Raw genomic sequence first — 6,354 nt, 5'->3', positions numbered from 1 at the left:
ACCAAATGAATGCCACAAATCATACACTTAGCATTTTTGGAACACTAACAACGGCAAAGGCCAAATACCTCAAATATGAGAGTATGCCCTCAATCCTTTGCAGCTCTATCTATGAATGATATTTTATCATGGCTAGATCATTTTGATAATGTCACAAGCTATCGTAATTGGACTAAAGACCAAAAACAAAAGAAGTAAGAACTCTCTTGGAAGGTCTAGCTAAGCAACATGGTACATACAACAACATGAACACATAAAAGCATGTTGGACATGATTTAAACAATCTCTATTTAGGTATTTTGCAAATCAAAACATTACAAAATCTACCTTAAAACAGTCAAGAAATTACGAGCAATTATCTAGTGAGACAATTGCACAATTCACAATAAAGTTAACCAAATCATTACAAAAGCACATTCAACAATGTCCAAGTCCATGCAATTATTCTTTTTATGGCCACAGCAAACTAGACATAGCACGAAGGGCACAAGATCAAGGACCGCAAACATTGCATGAAACTATTCAAATAGAACAATGAGTTGAAAGAGCCATGGAAAAAGTTGGAGTTTGACACACCAAAACAAAGACAAATATAATGTTAGATAGCGTAATTGTGATGGGTATTGACGTCCAAACTATATAGATAATAGAAAGAATATATTTACCTGTTTGAGATGCTCAAGGAAGACCAATGTGTTTTTATTGCAATAAATATGGTCATGTGAAAAAGTATTACTATTAGCTAAAGGCAAAACAAACACAAGTACAAAATGTTTAAATGACAAAGAACTAGCGTTCCGTGCGCGCTTCGCGTGTACAGAATGCTAGGCCGCTTCGCGGCAGCTTTGTTGTCTCAAAGCGACCAGTGAAGTTGCACGGCAACTTCGCCATGCTATCGCATGGCAACTTCGCTCAACAATCCATTTCTCATCTTTCTCTCTCCTCTTTTTCCTCTCTCTCTCCCCCAAATTCCCTATGTCTATTTTTTCTCTCTCTCTCTTTCTTTGCCTTTGATTTTAGTTTATTTTTTATTTTCTCATGGTTCTCTCTCTCTCTCTCTCTCTCTCTCTCTCTCTCTCTCTCTCTCTCTCTCTCTCTCTCTCTCTCTCTCTCTCTCTCTCTCTCTCTCTCTCTCTCTCTCCTTTTATTCTCCCCCCTCTCTCCTCTCTTTTCCTTCTCTCTCCCTCTCCTCTTTTTCCTTTTTTTCTTATTCTTCTCTCTCTCTCTTCATTCTTTTTTTAAATTTTTTATTTTCTCTCTCTCTGTCTCTCTCTCTCTCTCTCTCTCTCTCTCTCTCTTTCTCCTCTATTTTTTATTCTCTCTCTCTTTTTAAATTTTATATTTTCTCTCTTTGTAATTCTCTCTCTCTCTTCTTCTTCTTCTTCTTCTTCTTCTCTTCTTCTTCCATTTCTCCTAATTTTTCTTTTTTTCTTCTCTCCCTCTCTCCCTTTTAAATTTTATATTTTTCTTCTCTCATTCTCTCTCTTTTAAATTTTATATTTTCTCTGTCTCTCTCTCTCTCTCTCTCTCTCTCTCTCTCTCTCTAAAAATATTTAACTTTTAAAAAGAAATTTCTATTTTCTCTTTGAGAGAGATTATAAGTGAGAGAGAGGGGAAGGGGTTTTAATTTAAAAAAAAGGGGGAGGGGGGGGGGAGAAGGCTTTAATAAAAAAAGGGAAGGGGAAGAGAAAATGAGATATTGCATGTGAGAAAGAGAGGAGGGGAGGGGTTTTTTGATTGTAAAAGGGAGGTTTGGAAAAGGGGGTAGGTTCGGGAAGCCCTCTAGAGGTTCGGGGCTTTCCGAACCTATTGCTAAAATAATATAGTAGTAAGATGATGATGCACAACATATCTAAGCAAGTGGCTACTATTGAGGCAACACTATTCGCAAGTCTAAAGCCATTAGCATAGACATCAAATATCATTTAGTAGCACTAATAACCATAAATATAGGCAAAACCACAGTCACCACCTTGTTAAACTTGAGCATATCCATGTCATCAATCAAACAAACCTTAGCACGAAAGTTGGAACTCAATACACAAGACACTTGATCAATATTAATACTATTTGGAGATATACAATACTTATGCCACTCACAAACACAAGCAATAGTTCCACTTCCATCAGGAGGACAAACTCTATGCCATCTAGCATATCGTCTCACCCATCAACTATTTCTATTGACTTTAGGATATGATTGGCTTAAGCAACACAAAGCATCATTAAATTTTAGGGAGGAAGTCCTAGAACTCCCAAATTGAGCACCCACACATTTCACAACACTTCCACGTGTTAATCATTTTTAGCTAGTTAATTGAATGAAGGTCCATTCAATAAAGAGAATAAGATATACAAAATTGCTACAAAGGTTTCCCAAGTTACTATTAAACAAAGACAAAACAAATTGTTATCAATGCCCCAATATGCCATGAAATACACACATATCTAGTCCATCCAATCAAAAGTGCCTATGAGAAGAAGGTTTCCAAGGGAAGCACAAAAATCATCAACAAATAAGAAAAAGATATATTAGCCAAAGGAGTCATACAACCATCAAAAAGTCAATGGGCAATAGCACCCTATCTAGTCAAAAAGGATAATGGACAATATAGGTTATTCGTAGACTACATGCCATTAAAAAGTAACAATTTGAGATGTATATCCATTACCAAGATTGGATGATATTTTTTATGAGTTGAAAAATTCAAGAATTTCACATCCATTGATCTTGCATGGGGCTCCTAGCAAATCCCTTTAAGTCAAAAAGTTGCTCCCAGAACATCTCTTCAAACACCAATGAGATTTTTCCAATTTAGACTAATGCTCTTCAGATTAACTAATCCACTAGGTATATTTCATTGGCACGTTTTAGGACTTGAGTGAAAAGAAAGTACTAGTGATATACATGGATGACATCTTAATCCATACAAAAACATGGTATGATTGTTTGAAGATCCTTGAAGAGGTAGCAAAGATACAATTCAAAGATCAACATAAGAAACACATATGGGGAGCAACAACACTAAAAGTTTTTGGCTGCATCATATCAACACAAGGAAGAGATTTTGGCAATTAAAATTTATGCAACACTAAAAATAGTTAAGAAACTTCAAAGATTCTTAACATAAATGGCAAGCTCTCTCAAGTTCATAACAAGTGCAACTTTGGTGACATATCTAGTAAGGAAACCATTGAGGAAAGGTGAGAAGTACTAGTGGACAGAAGAATGTCACAATGCATTTGAATAATTAAAAGAAATCATCAATCAATCTTCATTATTGCAATACCCAAATTTTACAAAAACATTATTGTTGCGCATTGATGCATCAAACCAAGGATTGTGATTAGTTTTATTACAATCAAAAGAAGAGCAAGGATAGCAATCTATTTGTTACATCTATAGAGGATTGACTAAGGTTGGATCAAAATAATCTAAGACAAAAAAGAAATAATTGGCAATGGGTTGGCCATTTGCTAAGTTTCACCCATATTTGCATGGTCCTAAAGTTGTTGTGGAAACTAACCAAGATGCTTATTAGGGTGGGTTCTAGCATTATAGGAATATGGCTTCCAAATCGAGCATTATAAAGGAAATATGAATAGAATAGCAAATGCTTTGAGGAGGAGTACACGAACAATATATAATACTCAAGCCAATAATACAATGTACCATGCATATACATACAAACACAATTACAACAAGTATACATGGATTACCCTCACAATCATTTGCTCTTTAGTCATGTTGGAGAAAGGAAGGTTTTACAAGTTTTGAGATCACAATCCTATTGGCCCAACATGTGACACATAGTAACAAAATATCTCAATTCATATCCACAATGTCAAGTTTTTAAAACATCAACACGCAAACTGAATGGCTATTTGCAAACTCCAATTGGGTAAAGCCAAGAATAAGGATGAGCAAATGGTTAATGGAATGAGATGTTGGTAATTAAAAAAGATAGCATGCAACTACTCTTAGTATGTCAGCCAATGAATTAAAAAACAATTCAAAATCTTTTTTTTACATTTTCTTTGATTATAATTTTAGGTGATTCACTATATGTAATATTTATTATTAAATGCATTACTATGATATAATAATTCCTTCATTATTATAAATAAAATGTTTATTCCTAAAGCTATCACGAGGTTGTTACTCATATTTGAGAACATATAATCAAAGGGACTTTAGAGAGAGAGAGAGAGAGAGAGAACTTATTGTCGCTTTTATCTTGTACACTTAGATGCACACACTGTCTCTCTAATGCTCATTTGATAACATATTCTATACTATATTTTACTTTAACAATGGCAAAGGAAACTTGCAACTTCCAAATTGTCTTCCAAACCTACACCATGATTCCAAACCTGCAAATTTGTATATTAAAAAATATATAATTTTCTCTTTGAAAGTACTTTTTGCCATTCATGTCTAACACCTCTCTCTCTCTCTCTCTCTCTCTCTCTCTCTCTCTCTCTCTCTCTCTCTCTCTCTCTCTCTCTCTCTCTCTCTCTCTCTCTCTCTCTCTCTCTCTCTCTCTCTCTCTCTCTCTCTCTCTCTCTCTCTCTCTCTCTCTCTGCACATACACTTGTATGTGCAAACAACAATAGCAAGTAAGGGAGCAATAGGAGTCTTGAGCTAAGCTAAGTTGAGTAGACCATGTGGTACTAGGGCAATAGCAGGCATAGATAGATCAGAATAGCATGAGCCTTTTTATTGTCAAAATTACAAGCAAATCATAGGAAAATAATATGATGATTTAATTGATTTTTATGGACTTTCAGCTGGTTGCTCATGCTTAGTAGTTAAATACCAATAGATTATTAAATAAAGATATTATGCTTCAAAGATCACTTATGGTACACAATGGATTTTTTTTGGGGCACACGAGTAGCACATAATTATTATATTTTTAATAGTGTGATGGTTGTACATGCACAAGTGCTAGTGGATGATTTGAGGGCTAATTTATAAAAACTTAGAATTGTCACTTTACTCGTGTATATCTTGAATAGATTAGTATTACCATTTTTTAATCTTATTTTTAAGAAAGATAGTCCACCTTTGAGAAAGGAATTGGGAAAGAAGAGGTATGCAAGAAAAGAAATGTATGGGCCTATTTTGGGACGTCTTTTGTATTTTGCATGGGGGAAATTATTGTACCCAATTGGTCTCTCGTGCATTCTTATCCCTCAACTCTATTATCTTGTAATTAGTATTTTTATAAATTTTCTTCAATTCTATGCAAAGCCATGGTGAATCCTTGCAACATTGGTATCAAACCATAGTATTTGGCTTGTATGTCACTATCAAAGTCAACATCAAGGTCATTGCATCCATCCATCCATGTTTCCTCCGTCTTTCCCATCAAGCAGCACTTGAAGAACTATTGGACAAAGCTTCAACACAGAGGTTCCTTGCCTTGGAGAGTGGGAGTGGTCTTTTCACTATTTTTAAGGTGAAAGAGACCTTTCAAAAGCTATCTTTATCAAGTCTACTTCTTTCAAACCCCTGCATGCAACATGAGAACCACCTATAAGTGGTTTGCCTTCCAAAAGGTGGTTTTACCAAAGAAGGCGAGAGATGAAGAGATGAGATTAGTAGCTTGATGCTACTACTTGACAAAATCCAAAACCACTATTGGCATCTCTTACTACTCCCGTTCAGTTAGTCTCCTACTGATGTCAACATGCAAAATAGGACGACAGGAATAGCCTTCTAGATTTTGCTCTGGTAACATGTTGGGAGTAGGCGATAGCATGTTGTTCTAAGCTTTATACAAGGCTTAGTCTAACTAAGCTTTAATATCTAAATCTTCAACTTTCTTTAATTCAAGCTAGTAGGCGGCCATTTTGAAAAGGAAGGCAGGGACCATTACTAGACCCCTTCCTAATGATCACTTCTTATATCACATTTTTACAACCCCCAAGGTGAAGTTCCTACACAAAACATATGGGATTACTTTTCAGCACATAGGAAGTTCTATTCAAGCTCCTATTTCCAAACAACAAAGAGTTGATAATAACCAGTAGCCATGACTATTCCATGACAAAGAATCTCATTCCATGGGCTATCTTAAGGCCTATTCTTGCAAATATTCTTTCCTATTCACTTGGGTTCAACCACAATTTGCTAAGAGTTTTATTAGCAAATTGTTAAAACGCTCTTATACCTTTACAATATTTTTTGAAGGATATTTTGAATACTTTTATCATTCTTGAAGTAATGCAAAATTCTTTTGGTGGATTCACAAGTGTATTTCTATAACAAGGTCATTGTTTCTTGAAGATGACATATGCTTCTAACATTGAAGATATGAATGTTGAATCTCCTCTTCCAGAGATTAC

This window comes from Lygodium microphyllum, chromosome 27 (assembly GCF_053477565.2).
Source record: "Lygodium microphyllum isolate KBCC chromosome 27, Lygodium_microphyllum_v1.1.10, whole genome shotgun sequence".
In the NCBI taxonomy this organism is placed as follows: Eukaryota; Viridiplantae; Streptophyta; class Polypodiopsida; order Schizaeales; family Lygodiaceae; genus Lygodium; species Lygodium microphyllum.
The sequence above is the reverse complement of the archived record's forward strand: the minus strand, read 5'-3'. Positions refer to the sequence as shown.